This window comes from Heterodontus francisci, chromosome 34 (assembly GCF_036365525.1).
Source record: "Heterodontus francisci isolate sHetFra1 chromosome 34, sHetFra1.hap1, whole genome shotgun sequence".
Classification (NCBI taxonomy): Eukaryota; Metazoa; Chordata; class Chondrichthyes; order Heterodontiformes; family Heterodontidae; genus Heterodontus; species Heterodontus francisci.
The window spans coordinates 25,570,005-25,590,476 of record NC_090404.1 but is presented as its reverse complement, the minus strand read 5'-3'; the positions used below and the strand labels follow the sequence as shown (position 1 = coordinate 25,590,476).

Genomic DNA, 20,472 nt, shown 5'->3' with positions numbered 1-20,472 from the left:
CATCAGACCTTTGGAAAGGGGGTGAGGGTGGTTTTCTACACAGGCTGGGAGCTGGGCAGTCACTAAACACTGGAGACCCCCAGAGCCTGTCTCTCTCCCTCTGTGTTTAACTTGTTATTTCAATCTCTCTCTCTCCCTCTATTTCTCTCTGTGTCTCACCATCTGTTGATGCCTCATTGTAAAAACACAAACACTGGTGAATCCCCATCCCTCTCCTCTTTACTGTCCCCGTACCCACTCAGCCCAGGATTGGTGTTTTCTACATTCAATGTTACAGTGGGAAGAAGCTGCTGATTCCTTCAGGAGACCTTTTAAAATCACCGTCCCAGGATTTAATTTTTAAAATAAGACCTTCTGGAAGAATGTGACTGAGGCGATTTAGTCCACAGACTGGGAGCTGGGCAGTGATGACACACTGGAGACCCCCAGGTCCTGTCTCTCTGCATCATCCTGCCCTTCTGTTTTGCAGTCCCTCCCACTTTTTCCCTCACTCTCTCCCTTCTCTCTCTATGTCCCTCTCCTGTTTTTCCCATTGAAAGAAAGATAGAGATAGATAGCTAGAGAGATCCACAATAAGAAACTCCGTAAAATGAGCTAAAATGGCTGCTGCACATTGCAGTTAAACCTCAAAATTCATCTCACCGCCTAAAACACAAGCATTATTCAGGAATTATAACAAACTTTGTGAAAGACCTCCTGACAAGGTGGCATGAGACAATTTATTAATATTTGAAACACAGGCATTGTTGCTAAGTCGGAAATGCTGAAGGCAATTTGTGCACAGCAAGATCCCAGCATTTGTTGCCCATCCCTAAATGCCCTTGAGAAGGTGGTGGTGAGCTGCCTTCTTGAACCAATGTAGTCCGGGTACTCCCACAGTGCTGTTTCAGCTTGTTTGGATGAGAGCAGGTGCTACAGGGTGGATGAACAAACTGACCATGGCTCTCTGGTATAGGAAGCCATTCAAGTGGGTGGAGTAAATAGGAATGTAGTGGTAACAGGAGACAGTATTGTCAGGACGATAGACACATTTCTCTGAAGCTAAGAGCCAGAGTCCAGAAGGCTGTGTTGCCTGCCCAGTGCCAGAGTTTGGGACACCTGCTCAGGGCTGGAGAGGAACTTGTAATGGGAGGGGGATGATTCAGTTGCTGTGGTCCACGTAGGTACCAATGATATAGATAGGACTAAGAAAGTGGTTATCCGAATGGAGTATGAGCAGCTAGGGGCTAAAGTAAAAAAAAAACACAGAACCACAGAGGTAATAATCTCTTGATTAAGCAAATTTGGTAAATAAGATTAGAGAGATGCATGTGTGGCTCAAAGATTGGTGTGGGGGAAATAGGTTTCGATTCATGGGGCACTGGCACCAGTACTGGGGAAAGTGGGAGCTGTACCACTGAGATGTCTGCACCTGAACCGTACTGAGACTAGTGTTCTGGCGAGTCATATCACTAGGGCAGTAGAGATGGCTTTAAACTAAATAGTGGGGACAAGGGATCAAGCGAGGGAAGATGTGATAATTGAGAGGGAGAGGAGAAGGCAAGAGAGCAAGGTAGCAATAAGGTAATGATAATCAGAGCATGGCAGGAAGGGACAGAGATCACAAACTTAGAAGTGCACCAGCAGATAAGGCCAGAGTTTGCAAAAACAGGAAAAAGACAGAACTAAAGGCTCTGTATTTGAATGTATACAACATTCATGACAAAATGAATAAATTGTCAGCACAAATAGAAATAAATATGTATGACCAGATAGCCATTACAGAGACATGGCAGCAAGGTGACCCAGGCTGGGACCTGAATATTCAAGGATATTTAACATTTCAGAAGGACAGGAAGCTAGGAGAAGATGGTGGGATAGCTCTGTTAATTTCTTTCTCTTTCTTTCTTTGGCCTCCTTGTCTCGAGAGACAATGGGTAAGCGCCTGGAGGTGGTCAGTGGTTTGTGGAGCAGCGCCTGGAGTGGCTATAAAGGCCAATTCTAGAGTGACAGGCTCTTCCACAGGTGCTGCAGATAAAATTGGTTGTCGGGGCTGTTACACAGTTGGCTCTCTCCTTGCACTTCTGTCTTTTTTCCTGCCAACTGCTAAGTCTCTTCGACGCAGAACTCTTTAGCCCCGCCTTTATGGTTGCCCACCAGCTCTGGCGATCGCTGGCAACTGACTCCCACGACTTGTGATCAATGTGACAGGACTTCATGTCACGTTTGCAGACATCTTTAAAGCGGAGACATGGACGGCCGGTGGGTCTGGCACCAGCGACGAGCTCGCTGTACAATGTGTCCTTGGGGATCCTGCCATCTTCCACGCGGCTCACATGGCCAAGCCATCTCAGGCGCCGCTGGCTCAGCAGGGTGTATATGCTGGGGATGTTGGCCGCCTCGAGGACTTCTGTGTTGGAGATACGGTCCTGCCACCTGATGCCAAGGATTTTCCGGAGGCAGTGAAGATGGAATGAATTGAGACGTCACTTTTGGCTGATGTACGTTGTCCAGGCCTCGCTGCCGTAGAGCAAGGTACTGAGGACACAGGCTTGATACACTTGGACTTTTGTGTTCTGTCATTAATACAATAATGAGGGATGACCTTAGTTCTAAAGATCAAGATGCAGAATCAGTTTAGGTAGACATAAGAAATAGCATAGGTAAGAAGTCATTTGTGGGAGTAGTTTATAGGCCGTCTAACACTGTAGGACAGAGTATACAGGAAGAAAAAATGTGGGCCTGTAAGAAAGTCACTGTAGTAATCATGGGTGATTTTAATCTTGATATTGATTGGACAAATCAGATTGGCAAAGGTAGCCTGGAAGATGAGTTGATAGAGTGTATTTGGGACAATTTCTTACAGCAGTACATTCTAGAGCCAACCAGACTGCAGGCTATTCTAAACCTTGTAATGTGCAATGAGACAGGATTAATTAATGACCTCATAGTAAGGGAGCCTCTCGGTAGCAGTGATCATAACATTATTGAATATCACATTCAGTTTGTGGTGAGAAATGTGCGTCTAAGACTAGTATTTTAAACATAAATAAAGGCAATTACAAGGATAGGAAGTGAACTGGGAAATCAGGTAGGTCAGAAGATTGGACAGAATTTGGGCGGCGCAGTGGTTAACACCGCAGCCTCACAGCTCCAACAACCCAGGTTCGATTCTGGGTACTGCCTGTGCGGAGTTTGCAAGTTCTCCCTGTGACCGTGTCGGTTTTTGCCGGGTGCTCCGGTTTCCTCCCACAGCCAAAGACTTGCAGGTTGATAGGTAAATTGGCCATTGTAAATTTCCCCTAGTGTAGGTAGGTGGTAGGGGAATTGAGGGGATGTGGTAGGGATATGGGATTAATGTAGGACTAGTATAAATGGGTGGTTGATGGTCGGCACAGACTCGGTGGGCCGAAGGGCCTGTTTCAGTGCTGTATCTCTAAATAAATAAATAAATTTACAAAACAGCAAAGAATGATGAAAAAATAATAAGGAGGGAGAAATTAGAGTTTGAGAGAAAACTAGCTAGAAATATAAAAATGGATAGTCAGAGTTTCTATAAGTATTTATAAAGGAAAAGAATAACTAAAGTGGGCATTGGTCCTCTAGAGAGAGAGTCTGGGAAATTAATAATGGGAAATAAGGAAATGGCAGAAGCGTTGAATAGATATTTTCTATCTGTCTTCACTGTAGAAGACACAAATAACATCCCAGAAATCCTTGTAAATAAGGAGGTGAAATGGAGGGAGGAACTTAAAACAATTACAATCGCCAGGGAAAGGTTCCTGAGAAAACTATTAGAAGTAAAGCTGACAAGTCCTGAGGACCTGATGCATCCGAGGGTCTTAAAAGAAGTAGCTGCTGAAATAATAGATGCATTGGTTGTGTAAATCTGAGTTCTTTTTGCCTTCAGTCTGGTTCAGTAAATATACCGAGTCGGATGTGTAGGTAAAATCAATTACTTTATTTGCGCAGTCGCCGGTGGACTTACTCTGAGAACAGCGGCACTGACTCCACCAGAGTCTGTCGGGTCCCCCCCCCAGAGTAAGTGAAGTTTGTGATACAGGTACTACTGTTTATACATTAAGATTCATGCTACACCTCCTTGTTTAACCAATCAGTGCGGTACAATTCGACTTCACCCACGTGGTGACATGCAGTACATCTGTTACTGAGGTTACAATACACTCCATTCTCAATACATACTTGTTACTAATAAAATATTGTTTTGTACCAGCAAGATAAAACAAAGCGGACAAGCAAGCTAATTAGCAAGAGCATAGGAATCATCAATAACCATGCTGGTCTCACTCCCTACATGGATCATGAGTTCTGCATCCTGCTATCTCTATTAGGTTTGCATTCCTGAGTGTTTCGTGCAGTCTGCAGCTACAAGTAGTGGCAGTTCATGAAGATAAGAGGGGCCTAGCACTCCTTATCACTCACACAGGGATGGACATCATTTGATTCACAGGAGTCCATTTGTTCCAAACCACAGGGAGTCACACAATCAGGCCATAAAGAACAGATGTCTTTGCAATTACCAGTGTCGGCTAGTCTTTACAGTCTCACACACTCTGCCTTTACTTTTAACTATTTCATTGTGGTTTCTGCCACTTAAAATCAAAGCTCAGCAAAGCTACTATTCCTAACTTGGCTATATTTCCCATTAAGCATAGTGCCATGCCTTTCTGCTCACTTCCACAGTTGTAATTTTCCAAAATTCCTTAGATTCTGTAAAGGTCCCATCAGATTGGAAAATAGTGAATGCAATTTCTCTATTCAAGAAAGGTGGTGGATGGGGGGAAGATAGAAAGCAGGAAAATAGGGGTTAGTTAGCCTAACAGCTGTCATAGGGAAAATGCTAGAATCCATTATTAAGGAAGTTATAGCAGGGCACTTAGAAACTCTTAATGTGTTCAGGCAGAGTAAGCATGGTCTTGTGGAAGGGAATTCGTGTTTGACCAATTTATTAGAGTTCTTTGAGGAAGCAACTAGCAAGCTGGATAAAGGGGAACCTATAGATGTGGTGTACTTTGATTTCCAGAAGGCATTTAATAAGGTGCCTCATCAAAGGCTACTACACAATATAAGAGCACATAGTGTAGGGGGAAACATATGAGCATGGATAGAGGATTGGTTAGCTAACAGGAAACAGAGAGTAGGTTTAAATGGGTCATTTTCAGATTGGCAAGCTGTAACTAGTGGAGTACCACAAAGACCAGTGCTGGGGCCTCAATTATTTACAATCAATCTCAATGACTTGGTGAAGCGACTGAATTTATGATTGCTAAATTAGCTGATGTCACAATAATAGGTAGGAGAGTAAATTGTGAAGAGGACATAAAGAGTCCACAAAGGGATAGAGATAGGTTAAGCGAGTGGGCAAAAATTTGGCCAATGGAGTATAATGTGAGAAAATGTGAACTTTTACACTTTGGCAGGAAAAATAGAAAAGCAGTATGTTATTTAAATGGAGACAAATTGCAAAACTCTGCAGTACAGAGGGACCTGGGTGTTCGGGTACATAATTCACAAAAAGCTAGTATGCAGGTACAGCAAGTGATTAAGAAGGCAAATGGAATGTTGCAGTTTATTGTAAGGAGAATGGAATGTAAAAGTAGGGAAGTTTTACTACAGTTATACCGGGCATTTGTGAGACCACATCTGGAGTACTGTATACTGTTTTGGTTTCCTTACTTAAGAAAGGATATAATTGCATTAGAAGCAGTTTGGACTGATTCCTGGGATGAAGGGGTTATCTTATGAGGAAATGTTAGAATCATAGAGAGATACAGCACTGAAACAGGCCCTTTGGCCCACCGAGTCTGTGCCGACCAACAACCACCCATTTATACTAATCCTACATTAATCCTATATTCCCTACCACATCCCCACGATTCTCCTACCACCTACCTACACTAGGGGCAATTTACCATGGCCAATTTACCTATCAACCTGCAAGTCTTTGGCTGTGGGAGGAAACTGGCACACCCGGTGGAAACTCACATGGTCACAGGGAGACCTTGCAAACTCCACACAGGCAGTACCCAGGACTGAACCCGGGTCGCTGGAGCTGTGGTTGGACAGATTGGGCCTGAATCCACTGGAGTTTTTATATACTGAGTTAGATAGATTCTTGATTGACAAGGGAGTCAAGGGTTATGGGGAGCAGACAGGAAAATGGAGTTGAGACCACAACCAGTTCAGCCATGATCTTATCGAATGGCGGAGCAGGCCCAAGGGGCTGAATGGCCTACTCCTGCTCCTAATTCATACGTTCATATTTGAATGTTCTTTCTCAATCTCTCTTTCACTCCCTATTCATTTCTCTCTCTCTTTTTCTCTATCTCTCCCTCTTTTTCTCTATCTCTCCATGAGGAAGCACTTTTTTATGCAGCGGGTGATGACCTGGAACTCACTGCCCACAAGGGTGGTGAAAATCAATGGCTTCAAGAGGAAGTTGGATGACCACTGGGGAGAAGTAGACTTGCAGGGCTACAGGGATCGAATCTTGGAGTAGAACTGACAGCATAGATCTGTTGAGAGCTGGCATGGACTTGATGGGCTGCATGGACTCCTATGCTATAAATTACTCTGTGGCAGATGTAATCTTAATTAAAATATGCTACGAAATGTTTCTGTCTAAGCATTTGAAAAATGACATGTTGCTGTGTGTGGCATGATTACTTCAATGAGATCACATCGAATTCTTGAAAACTCGATAGAATAGAGGCCTAGTGTACTCAATCGCTTCTCATCAGACAGTCAGAGAATCAGCCTAGTGAGACTTCATTGCACTCCCTCTCAGGCAAGTATATCCAAAGCTGTTATTAATCACATCCACGGCTCAACAATCAAAGAGCACCAATGCAATTGATTTTCTGTATGAGTAATTTGTTAGTTTCCACTCAATTTGATCGCAGAAAATCATTTGCTGTTCCCTAGTGAGAAGTTTCAATGGCAGGTTTGCTACCCAGCATAGTAATAAAAGCAAAATACTGCAGCGGCTGGAAACCTGAAATAAAACCCAGAATTCCCGGCGGAAGTGAATATGCCCTATTCCCGCTACAGGCGCCCCAAGCGCAGGCGCAGTACGGGCCTGCATCTGGAGCATGCGCAGTGTCACTGTGATCAGATCAGTGCAAGTGTTGGAGGTCCTTCTACAGCAGGTGAGAGGTGGCGGGGCGCAGGGGAGGGATGGAGCTGGTGGGTGTGTGGGGAGGCTTCCGAAACAGTTGGTGCAGGTTGTAAATCCCGGATAGAAGCTCCAGATTCTCCGTTTGCAGTTCCGGGGCTTTTTCCCGGGAGCAGGCCTAGGTTAATGGCCACCTCTTTGGAGAGGAAGGCGTTTGGTGGGCCGCCATCTTGCTTGAGCAGGGAGCAGAGCGCATGCGTCGCCATCTTGGTGACGACACAGTGGGCGGGGCTTCAAGGGGCCTGTGAGCAGGAGAGGAAATCTTTGAGTCATTGATTTGATTCTCAGTCTGCATACAGGGGCTGGAGAACTGAACCCAGTCAGAGGAGAGGGAGGGAGAAAACTGGAAGTGGAGGAAAGAAATGGTGCAGATGGTGCCATGGGTTTGAATTTCAGTACAGGGAGGAGGGAGAGTGTGTTGGACGGGGATTTACATCTTTGGGAGAACAAGAGAGGATAAAATCTTTCACAGAAACTAGAATTGTCTGTTCTGAATTTCTATCCTGTACTGACAATGATGACTTTTATAAACTGCCTTTACAGAGTATTTGAAAGGGAGGATTTACACCAGGCAAACTCAAATCAAGAGAAATGTTTGTCTCTTCTGAATTTCTATCCTGTACTAACAGTGATGACTTTTGTAAACTGCTTTCACAGGGTATTAGAAGGAAAAGATTTACAGACATTGATTTTATTCTCACTGTGCATTCGGGGCTATTTCACCATCTCTCCTCAAGGTGCTGGTAAGTGTTACTGTTAAGGTTACTGTTTACATCCTACACCATTGCAACAGAAGGGCCCCAGATTTAGGCCCCTTGTAACTCAGAACTAATCTTTAAACCAAAAATAAAATACTGCAGATGACGGAAATCTGAAATAAAAACATGCTGGAAATACTCAGCAGGTCAGGCAGCATCTGTGAAGAGAAAAACAGAGTTAGTGTTTCAGATCATGGTCCTTTCGTCAGAACTAGAAAAAGTTAGAGATGATGTCACAGGTTTTAAGCAAGTAAAGAGGGAGAGGAAAGAACAGAAGAGACTGGCAAAGGGAGAATGGCACAAGGCAAAAGCAGATGGTAATGGTACTAGTAAATAGATGATGTGTCCAGATGAGGTTTAAATGTGAATAGCAGAACCATTCCCAACAACTGCTCTTTGAAAAACTGTGGTGATTATGATCTGAAATTGTTGAACTCAGTGTTGAGTCTGGAAGGCTGTAAAGTGCCGAATCGAAAGCTGAGGTGCTGTTCCTCAAGCTTCAGTTGAACTTTGTTAGTACAGTGTAGGAGGCTGAGGACAGAGAAGTTAGTTTGGGAGCAAGGTGGAAAATTATAAATGTTGGGTGATCAGAAGCTCAGGGTCACGCTTGCAGTTTGAACAGAGAGGTTCTGCAAAGCGGTCACCTAATATGCTTTTATCTCCCCTTTTTAAAGGAGACTGCAACATTAGCAGTGAATACAGTATACTAACTTGAAAGGAGAACAAGGAAATTGCTGTTTCATCTTGAGGAAGTGTTTGGGGCCTTGGACAGTGAGAAGGGAGGAGGTAAAAGGGCAGGTGTTACATCTCCTGTGCTTGTATGGGAAGGAGTGGGGGGGGGTGGTTGGATGTGATAGACGTTCAGACTTTTTGAAATTCATTCATGGGATGTGGCATTGCTGGCTAGGCCAGCATTTATTGCCCATCCCTAATTGCCCTTCAGAAAGTGGTGGTGAGCTGCCTTCTTGAACCACTGCAGTCCATTTGGGGTAGGTAGACCCACAGTGCTGTTAGGAAGGGAGTTCCAGGATTTTGACCCAGCGACAGTGAAGGAACGGCGTTAGTTCCAAGTCAGGATGGTGTGTGACTTGGAGGGGAACTTGCAGGTGGTGGTGTTCCAATGCATTTGCTGCCCTTGTCCTTCTAGTTGGTAGAGGTTGCGGGTTTGGAAGGTGCTGTCTAAGGAGCCTTGGTGCGTTGCTGCAGTGCATCCTGGAGATGGTACACACTGCTGCCACTGTGCGTCGGTGGTGGAAGGAGTGAATGTTTGTAGATGGGGTGCCAATCAAGCAGGCTGCTTTGTCCTGGATGGTGTCGAGCTTCTTGAGTGTTGTTGGAGCTGCACACATCCAGGCAAGTAGAGAGTATTCCATCACACTCCTGACTTGTGCCTTGTAGATGGTGGACAGGCTTTGGGGAGTCAGGAGGTAAGTTACTCGCCACAGGATTCCTAGCCTCTGACCTGCTCTTGTAGCCATGGTATTTATATGGCTACTGCAGTTCAGTTTCTGGTCAATGGTGACCCCTAGGATGTTGATAGTGGGGGATTCAGCGATGGCAATGCCATTGAATGTCAATGGGAGATGGTTATATTCTCTCTTGTCGGTGATGGTCATTTCGTGGCACTTGTGTGGAGCGAATGTTATTTGCCACTTATCAGCCCAAGCCTGGATATTGCCCAGGTCTTGCTACATTTCTACACGGACTGCTTCAGTATTTGAGGAGTCACTAATGGTGCTGAACATTGTGCAATCATCCGCGAAAATCCCCACTTCTGACCTTATGATCGAAGGAAGGTCATTGATGAAGCAGCTGAAGATGGTTGGGCCGAGGACACTACTCTGAGGAACTCCTGCAGTGATGTCCTGGAGCTCAGATGATTGACCTCCAACACACACAACCATCTTCCTTTGCACTAGGTATGACTCCAACCAGCGGAGGGTTTTCCCCTGATTCCCGTTGACTTCAGTTTTGCTAGGGCTCCTTGATGCCATACTCGGTCAAATGCTGCCTTGATGTCAAGGGCAGTCACTCTCACCTCACCTCTTGAGTTCGGCTCTTTTGTCCATGTTTGAACCAAGGCTGTAAAGAGGTCAGGAGCTGAGTGGCCCTGGCGGCACCCAAACTGAGCGTCACTGAGCAGGTTATTGATAAGCATGTGCTGCTTGATGGCACTGTTGATGACACCTTCCATCACTTTACTGATGATTGAGAGTAGGCTAATGGGGCGGTAATTGGCTGGGTTGGACTTATCTTGCTTTTTGTGTACAGGACATACCCGGGCAATTTTCCACATTGCAGGGTAGATGTCAGTGTTGTAGCTATACTGGAACAGCTTGGCTAGGGGTGCGGCACATTCTGGAGCACAGGTTTTCAGTACTATTGCCGGAATATTATCAGGGCCCACAGCCTTTGCAGTATCCAGTGCCACAGTCATTTCTTGATATCACGCGGAGTGAATCGAATTGGCTGAAGTCTGGCATCTGTGATGCTGGGGACTTCAGGAGGAGGCCGAGATGGATCATCAACTCGGCACTTTTGGCTGAAGATTGTTGCAAATGCTTCAGCCTTTTCTTTCGCACTGATGTGCTGGGCTCCCCCATCATTGAGGATGGGGCTATTTGTGGAGCCGCCTCCTCCAGTTAGTTGTTTAATTGTCCACCACCATTCATGGCTGGATGTGGCAGGACTGCAGAGCTTCGATCTGATCCGTTGGTTATGGGATCACTTAGCTCTGTCTGTCACATGCTGCTTACACAGTTTGGCATGCAGATAGTCTTGTGTTGCAGCTTCACCAGGTTTACACCTTTTTTTGAGGTATGCCTGGTGCTGCTCCTGGCATGCCCTCCTGCACTCTTCATTGAACCAGGGTTGGTCTCCTGGCTTGATGGTAATGGTAGAGTGGGGGATATGCTGGGCCATGAGGTTACAGATTGTGGTTGAGTACAATTCTGCTGCTGCTGATGGCCCACAGCGCCTCATGGATGCCCAGTTTTGCATTGCTAGATCTGTTCGAAATCTATCCCATTTAGCACGGTGGTAGTGCCACACAACACAATGGACGGTATCCTCAATGTGAAGGCGAGACTTCGTCTCCACAACGACTGTGCGGTGGTCACTCCTACCAATACTGTCATGGACAGATGCACCTGCGGCAGGCAGATTGGTGAGGATGAGGTCAAGTATGTTTTCCCCTCTTGTTGGTTCACTCACCACCTGCCGCATACCCAGTCTAGCAGATATGTCCTTTAGGACTCGGCCAGCTCGGTCAGTAGTGGTGCTACTGAGCCACTCTTGGTGTTGGACATTGAGGACCCCCACCCAGAGTACATTCTGTGCCCTTGCCACCCTCAGTGCTTCCCCCAACATGGGGCTATTCAACATGGAGGAGTACTGACTCATCAGCTGAGGGAGGGCGGTAGGTGGCAATCAGCGGGAGGTTTCCTTGTCCATGTGTGATCTGATGCCATGAGACTTCATGGGGTCCGGAGTCGATGTTGAGGACTCCCAGGGCAACTCCCTCCCGACTGTATACCACTGTACCGCCACCTCTGGTGGGTCTGTCCTGCCGGTGGGACAGGACATACCCGGGGATGGTGATGGCAGTGTCTGGGACATTGTCTGTCAGGTATGATTCTGTGCGTATGACAGTGAATGGTGACCTGGGTGTCGCAGAGGGAATGGTCCCTCCGGAATACTGCAAGGGAAGGGGAAGGTGTGTTTGGTGGTGGCATCACACTGGAAGTGTGGGAAATTATGGAGGATGATGTGTTAAATGTAGAGGCTGGTGGGGTGGAAGGTGAGGACCAGGGGAACTATATCGTGCTTCTGGGAAGGAGTTAGAGAAAATTTACAGGAAATGGAAGGAGGATCCTGCAAGGAGCGGATTCATATACCCCGGGCAACATTTCCTATTCACAATATGGCCTTTCAATGGCAGAGCTGTTACCCAGCATTCCCCGGGGGTCAGAATGTACCCTATCCTCACCACAGGAGCCTCCGCGCAGGCCTGGTGCCGGGCAGTGACTGGATCATGCGTAGTGCCGGTGGACAGAGGCAGTCATGTTGGATCCGCAGTGGGTGAGAAACTGTCAAGTGCAGGAGAGGAATGGAGCTGGCAGTTAAGCGGAGAGGCTTCAGAAACACCCGGTGTCGGCCTCAACAACCCCAATAAGAAGCTCCTGGTCCCACGTTTGCACAGAGTGGGGCGGCAGCTGCGGGGATTCTCCCGGTGACAGGCCCGGGGTTAACGGCCGCCAGATTTCCAGCTCTTTTGGAGGAATTCAAGATTAATAAACTGTAACATCAAAGGACAAAACTTTAAAGGAAACTGAGCTCAGTTATAAAGGGGCCTGGGGGAGGAACCATTTGGGACACAGCACTGGGCAGGAAGTCCCCCCTCCCCCACTCCCTGGTTCCACAAAGACTCCCCTTGGACTGGGCCACACCTGGGCAGGGCTGGCTCAAGGTGCAGGAAGCTGCTCGGCTGAGCTGTGGACTGGGAGGAGTGGGGGGTTTGACTGACAGGCCTAGGGAGGGGGATATCAGGGCAGGTACACACACTGCTCCCCCTTTTCCTCCTGGGATGTTTCACTGGAGTCGTGTTGCTGAGTGTTTCTAAACTCTGTCTCCCTATCTGGTAATGTCGGTGGATTGTAGATTGCTGTGAGCGTTGGACTATATTGCCTCTCCTCATTCTTCCTCCTTCTCCCACTCCGACGCGCCTGAAACATTAACTCTGTTTCTCTCTCGACAGATGCTGCGTGACCTGCTGAGAATTTCTAGTATTTTCTCCTTTTCTTTCAGATTTCCAGCATCCACAGTATTTTGCTTTTGCTTCTTTGCAGACATTGCTGACAGAACTGAGTCGAGAAACACACGGACCAATTCAAATCTGGTTTGGATGTGGAAATCGGTCCCTGACCTCCTGTTTAGGTCTTTTTTGTTACATCAGTTTGATCTGGAGTGGAGATGGAGGAGAAGCTCCTGGGGTGAACTTTTGAGCCCAGTCGGGCCCGGCAATTTCCAGTGTCAGACTGTCAAGGGATGTAGATTCCAGGGGAGTTGAGGTTGCTAAACGGACACCAACCACTCAATGTCAAATAGTATTGTTTCAGTAACAAGTATTTCTGTAGAGGCTTTTAATCCATTTTACATATACATATTTTGTTGTTACTTCATTCTTGGGATATGGGTGTCACTAGCAAGACCAACATATATTACCAATCCCCTGTTGCCCATTGAGAAGGTGATGGTGGACCTTCTTCTTGAACCACTGCAGTCCGTGTGGTGAAGGTGCTCCCACAATGGTGTTAGGGAAGGAGTTACAGGATTTTCACCCAGTGAAGAAGGAACAGTGATAAATGTCCAAGTTAACATCAACTTGTATTTATATAGCATCTTTAATGTAATAAAATGTTCCAAGGTGTTTCACAGGAGTGTTTATAAAGTAACATTTGACACTGAGCCACGTAAGGAGATATTAGGGCAGATGACCAAAAGCTTGATAGAGGTGGGTTTTAATCAGTGTCTGAATCAGGGAAGTTGAGGTAGAGAGGCGGAGAGGATTAGGGAGGGATTTCCAAAGGTTATGACCTTGGCAGCTGAAGGCACGGCCACCAGTGATGGAGCAATGAAAATCAGGGATGTTCAAGATGCCAGAATTAGATGATCCCTGATCTCTCGGAGGGTTGTAGGACTGGAGGAGATTATAGAGATAGTGAGGGGCGAGGGAATGGAGGGAGTTGAAAACAAGGATGAGGATTTTAAAATTGAGGTGCTGTTTAACTGGGAGCCTGTGTAGGTCAGTGAGCACAGTGGTGATGGGTGAACAGGACTTGGTCCGAGTAAGGACACAGGCAGCAGAGTTTTGGATGATCTCAAGTTTACAGAGGGTAGAATGTGGGAGGCCGGCCAGGAGTGTGTTAGAATAGTCAAGTTGAGAGGTAACAAATACATGGATGTAAGTTTCAGAGGCAGATGAGCTGAGGCAGTGGTGAAGTCTGGTGATGTTACTGAGGTGGAAATAAGCAGTCTGAGTGATGGCACTGATATGCAGTCGGAAGCTCATCTCGGGGTCAAATAGACACCAAGGTTATGAATGGTCTGGTTTAGCCTCAGACAGTTGCCAGGGAGAGGGACAGAGTTGGTGGTTAGGGAGTGGAGTTTGTAACAAGAACTGAAGACAATGGCTTCAGACTTCCCAATATTTAATTGGAGGAAATTTCTGTTCATCCAGTACTGGATGTCAGACAAGTCAGGATGGTGTGTGACTTGGAAGGGAACTTGGAGGTGATGGTGTTCACATACACCTGCTACCCTGGTCCTTCTAGATGATGGAAGTTGAGGGTTTGGGAGGTTCTGTCAAAGTACTGATTGAATTCTATATATATAAAATCCCTCTCCTCTCCCTGCCCCTCTCTCTCTGAATGAGGGCAGAGTCTTGGTTCCCTTCCCTGAAGGACATTAATGAACCAGTTGGGGTTGTACATCAATCCAGCAGCTTTCATGGTCACTTTTTCTTAGTGCTGGCCCCATAAATTACCAGATTCATTCAGCTCCATTTCACAACCTGTCTTTGTGTTTTTGTGGGTTCTCTCACACACTTTTTTTCTGTTTTGAACCAATTTCACAGGGTTTTAGAAGGGGAGGAATTGCAGCCGTGAAATGCAAAGCAAATGTCAGATCAGGATCTGAAGGAGTCGCCCAGTTTATCGTAACCCGAATATCACCGGAGTTGGAACGTGAAAGGAAAAAACACCGATCACAGTGGAGAGAAACTGTACACGTGTTCTGTGTGTGGATGAGGTTTCAGCCAATCATCCGGCCTGTCAAAACACAAGCACAGTCACACTGGGGAAGAAACCATGTAAATATCAGGACTGTGGAAAGGGATTGAATTATCCAGTTGAGCTGGAAACTCATCAATGCAGTTACACCCCAGAGAGGCCGTTCACCTGCTCTGAGTGTGGGAAGGGATTTACTGATTCATTCTGAGACATCAGCGAGTTCACGGACAAGAAACCTTTTAAATATCCATTCTGTGGGAATTGCTATAAAAGTTCTGCTGAGCGGATGATCCATCAACATGTTGACACTGACGAGAGACCATTCAGGTGTTCTCATTGTGAAAGTGGGTTCAAGCAATCATCTGAACTCATTGTACATCAGAGTATTCACACCGAGGAGAGGCCTTTCACCAGCTCAGAGTGTGGGATGGGATTCACTGCTTCTTCCAACCTGCTGAGACACCAGCGAGTTCACACTGGGGAGAGGCCATTCATCTGCTCAGAGTGTGGGAAGGGATTCACTCGGTCATCCAAGCTACTGGCACACCAACGAGTTCACACTGGGGAGAGGCCATTCACCTGCATAGAATGTGGGAAGGGATTCACTACTTCATCCGACCTGCTGATACACCAGCGCATTCACACTGGGGAAAGGCCGTTCACCTGCCCAGAGTGTGGGAAGGGATTCACTCAGTCATCCCACCTGCTGACACACCAGCGAGTTCACACTGGGGAGAGACCATTCATCTGCTTCGAGTGTGGGAAGGGATTCACTCAGTTATCCAGCCTTCTGACACATCAGCGACTTCACACTGGGGAGAGACCATTCATCTGCTTAGAGTGTGGGAAGGGATTCACTCAGTTATCCAGCCTTCTGACACACCAGCGAGTTCATACCGGGGAGAGGCCATTCACCTGCTTTGAGTGTGGGAAAGGATTCACTCACTCATCCCCCCTGCTGACACACCAGCGAGTTCACACTGGGGAGAGGCCGTTCACCTGCTCCGTGTGTGGGAAAAGATTCACTGATTCATCCAACCTACTGAGACACCAGCGAGTTCACACTGGGGAGAGGCCGTTCACCTGCTCAGAGTGTGGGAAGGGATTCGCTACTTCATCTGCCTTGCTGACACACCAGCGAGTTCACACTGGGGAGAGGCCGTTCACCTGTTCAGAGTGTGGGAAGGGATTCACTCAGCTATCCCACCTGCTGACACACCAGCGAGTTCACACTGGGGAGAGGCCATTCATCTGCTCAGAGTGTGGGAAGGGATTCACTCAGCTATCCCACCTGCTGACACACCAGCGAGTTCACACTGGGGAGAGGCCATTCATCTGCTCAGAGTGTGGGAAGGGATTCACTCGGTCATCCCACCTGCTGAAACACCAGCGAGTTCACAAGTAACAGTAACAATGGTTGGATTCCCCTGTTAATCACATCCAAAATTGAACTACGTTCATTGGGGTAAAAATAGAAAGTGCTGGAAATATTCAGCAGGTCTGGCAGCATCTGTGGAGAGAGAAGCAGAGTTAACGTTTCAAGTCAGTGACTGTTCATCAGAACTTATCAGAGTTCCCTCTGCTGCTTTCCTCTCTTCCACTAGCCCACCACGTCAAACTGCCTCTAATGATCCCCCCTACCCGAGCCCTGAACCCACATCTTCCTCTAGTTTCTCTCCTATCTCTCCTCCTGCCTTCTCTGAGCTCATCTTGTCCATGAGACCCCCCTCCTGCTCACTCGACCCTATTCCCACTAAACTGCTGACCAGCCAGCTTCCCCATGTTCGCTGATATTGTTAACGGTTCTCACTCTTCAGGTACCCATCCTCAAGAAAAAAATCCTTAACCCCACTGTCTTTGCAAACTAAAGACCCATCTCCAACCTCCCTGTTCTCTCCAAAGTCCATGAATTCTGTTCCTCTTTCCACAGGTGCTGATTGACACACTGAGTATTTCCAGCACGTTCTGTTTTTATTTCAGATTTCCAGCACCTCCATTGTGTTTTGCTTTTATCCTTAAATGTTTTTGCTTCCCAGATCCAAGTCTATCTTTCCCAGAACTTCGTGTTTGAATCCCTCCAATCAGGTTTCCGCCCTGCCACGGGACAGAAACAGCTCTTATCAAAGTGACAAATGACATCCTATGTAACTGAGACAAAGGTCAACTATCCCTCCTCATCCTTCTCGACCTGTCTGCAGTCTCTGATACATTGACCACACCATCCTCCTCCAACACCTCTCCACTGTTATCCAGCTGGGTGGGACTGCACCCTCCTGGTTCCATTCTTATCTAATCATAACCAGTGTATCACCTGCAATGGCTTCTCTTCCCACTCCTGCACAGTTACCTCTGGTCTCCTCCAAGGATCTATCCTTGGCCTCCTCCTATTTCTCATCTACATGCTGTCCCTCTGAAAACACAGTTAGTTTTCAGATTTACACCAAGCTGTATCTCACCACCACCTCTCTTGACTAAATTATCACACTGCTTGTCTGATATCCAGTGGTGGATGAGCAGAAAGTTCCTCCAATTAAATATTGGGAAGACTGAAGCCATTGTCTTCAGTCTTCACTCCAGAATCCATTTCCTAGCCTCCAACTCCATCCCTCTTCCTGACAGCTGTCTGAGACTAAACCAGATGTTTGGAGCCCTATTTGACCCCAAGATGAGCTTCCGACCACAAATCCGTGCCAACACTAAGACGGTCTGTTTCCACCTCTGTATGTTGTCTGGCTCTGCCCTTGTCTCAGCTCATCTTCTGCTAAAACCCTCATCCATGTATTTGTTACCTCCAGATGTGACTATTCCAGTGCACATCTGGCTGGCCTTCCACATTCTACCGTCTGTAAACTTGAGATCATGCAAAACTCTACTGCCCACGTGTTACGAAAGTGCCTCTGTATTTTGTTAGATACGTTTTTTGAGGATTTGTTTTTGAAAGAATGAAGAAATGTTAAACTTCGGGCTTTTCAGAGGGGGTCATGTAAAGGCCACTGGACTTTGTCAAAACAGTCCCTGGAAATGTTTTTTAAAAGGGGCACTGAGAGGCCTTGTGAGGAAAACAAGCCTTTCCGGAAAACCACTTGACTTCAAGCAACAACAGCAAGTCTTTCTGGGAAACCACCTGACTTCAAGCAACAACAGCAAGTCTTTCTGGGAAACCACCTGACTTCAAGCAACAACAGCAAGTCTTTCTGGGAAACCACCTGACTTCAAGCAACAACAGCAAGTCTTTCTGGGAAACCACCTGACTTCAAGCTCAATAAACAACAGAGAACTTCAGACACCTGGAGAAGTTGTTTACACAGAAGTGACAGGTCACTTAGAGCAAAGCAGATTGAGGGGAGATTTGATTGAGGTGTACAAGATTACGACAGACTTAAATAAGGTAGACAAAGAAAAGCTGTTCCCATTAGCTGATGGTACAAGGACTAGGGGACACAGATTAAGGTTTTGGGCAAGAGATACAGAGAGGGATGTGATGAAGAACTTCTTTACACAATGACTGGTAATAACCTGGAACTCACGGCCAACAAGGGTGGTGGTAGGGGATATGGTGAATGATGTCAAAAGGAAATTGGATGGGCAGTTGAGAGAAATAAACCTGCAGGCATATCAATTTGGGAAGGTGTCATATATTAATACACAGGGTCCTGCTCTTTGCAGACAGAAAGAACATGTATACACATGGTGCCTGTTTCAGCTAAACAAAATAAGTGACAGCCATTCACTGGTTTGTTCCTCAGGGCAATGCCTTGACCAATCAGAGTCAAGCTACCTGGTTAAATTTCAAACGAAGCTTGGCAGTTAACTGTCAGTCACCAATAACTGGTGCATTCTCTATGGCAACGCCTCTACCAATCAGCAATCTCTTCCCATACGGTATAAATTTGTTGTTTTCCTTACACTGCTATTCTTGTGAATTGTCTTGACGAGTGCAAGATGAAAAGATTCGATTAAAATGTCTCTGTTTTCAGCTATACTTTTAAAAAGTGAACAATGTGCTCCAAAATGGCCACCAGGGTAAAAAGACTTGGCTTTTGTATATTCAAACAGTCTGACAGGGACAAAGGCAAATCTTCAAAGCTAAGTGTTGTGAATTGCACCCGTCCTAAAATATTCCAGTATTGAATGGGTTCTTCTGAAATGAAGAGGGTGTGAAGTAGCCACGTCCTAGGCCATTGTGCAAGCACCATGGGGAAAACAGACCAAATTGTTTCCTACCAGGAGGTGAGATGCAACACATCCTTACCTTAAAAGGCAGTCTAGAGAGAGAGAGAAAGAGACACCCAGAAAGCAGCATCCAAGAAGCTTGTCTCCAGTAAACCAGAAGGGAAGCGCCCTGCTTTACAATTCTACGTCTACAATTTATACAGCAATGAAGTAGAAGTGACTCACTGTCTCCAACTGAAATTTTAACCAAGAGAGACAGCTACAAAAAAAGCCTCAGGTCTGCAAATGAGAACTTGACCTCCAAGAGAATTCAACAAGTTTACCTTGCCACTTGCAGCCCCCCCTCCCCCCACCCCCCAACTTATTATACTTACCTCTTTTTCATTTCTGATTTATGTTCTTGTTTGTGTGCGTGTGCAAGCAAATGCGTCAGGGGATGCAAATGTGACAATTTGGGGTTAAGGCATCGTGATCAATAAATAAGATCAAGAAATGCTGGAAATACTCAGCAGGTCTGGCAGCATCTGTGCAGAGAGAAGCAGAGTTAACATTTAGGGTCACCTGACCTGACCTCTCCACGGATGCTGCCAGACCTGCTGAGTATTTCCAGCATTTCCTGTGTTTTTATTTCAGATTTCCAGCATCTGCAGTATTTTGCTTTTATTTTTTTGATCAATAAATACTTGATTTTCTGTTTTAAACCTACAAGAAAACCTGTCGCTGTCCGTTTATCTGACAAATAAAAGACAAAGGGGTTCAACCCTAATAACAAAACACACTTGCTGTAGTCAGGTGGGAGTTGAACAGTGGGAACCATCCAAATCTCAACATGTGGCTGGAACAAGGACAGACAGATAATCACCAATAACTCCAATAGGGAATTCAGGAGAAACTTCTTTACTCAAAGAGAGGGAAGAATGTGGAACATGCTACCACAGGGAGTAGTTGAGGTGAACAGCAGAGATACATTTAGGGAGAAGCTAGATGAGTACATGAGGGAGAAAGGAATGGAAGGATATGCTGATCGGATTGGATGAATTTTGCACCATTTTCTTTTCTCTCTGATGGCTTCTTTTGTCTCCCTCAATTGGCAGTGATATTTGTCCCTATTCTCCTAGAAACAGAATCCATCTTGTTCTAAACTGGGTTCAGTTTAAGACAGTTCAGGGAGCCAGGCAACATTCATCCCTAGATCTAAGCTGACAAGTAAAACCCCAGACAGTTCCTTAGTAAGGATTCCTCTGGTTCCTCACCATGTTTTGGGGGAGGTGGGACCAGTACAAACTGGACAGGTTACACCTGGGCAGGACCGGGACTGATGTCCTAGGGGGAGTATTTGCTAGAGTGGTTGGGGAGGGTTTAAACTAAAATGGCAGGGGGATGGGAACCTTTGCAAGCAGTCGGGGTGGGGGGAATCAATGACAAGAACTAAAGACAGTAAGGGGAATAAGAAAAGTGATAGGCAGAGAAATCAAGGGCCAGAATCAAACAGGGACACAATGAAAAATAGTGAGAAGAGGGCAAGTAATGTTAAAAAGACAAGCCTTAAGGCTTTCTGCCTCAACGCGCGGAGCATTCA

General features: G+C 46.2%; 1 pseudogene; it reads left to right on the top strand.

Annotated features, from left to right (window-relative positions):
• Positions 1–19,442, top strand: part of LOC137349297 (zinc finger protein 585A-like) — a 182,192-nt pseudogene extending 162,750 nt beyond the window's left edge.
• The last annotated feature ends 1,030 nt before the right edge of the window (positions 19,443–20,472 follow it).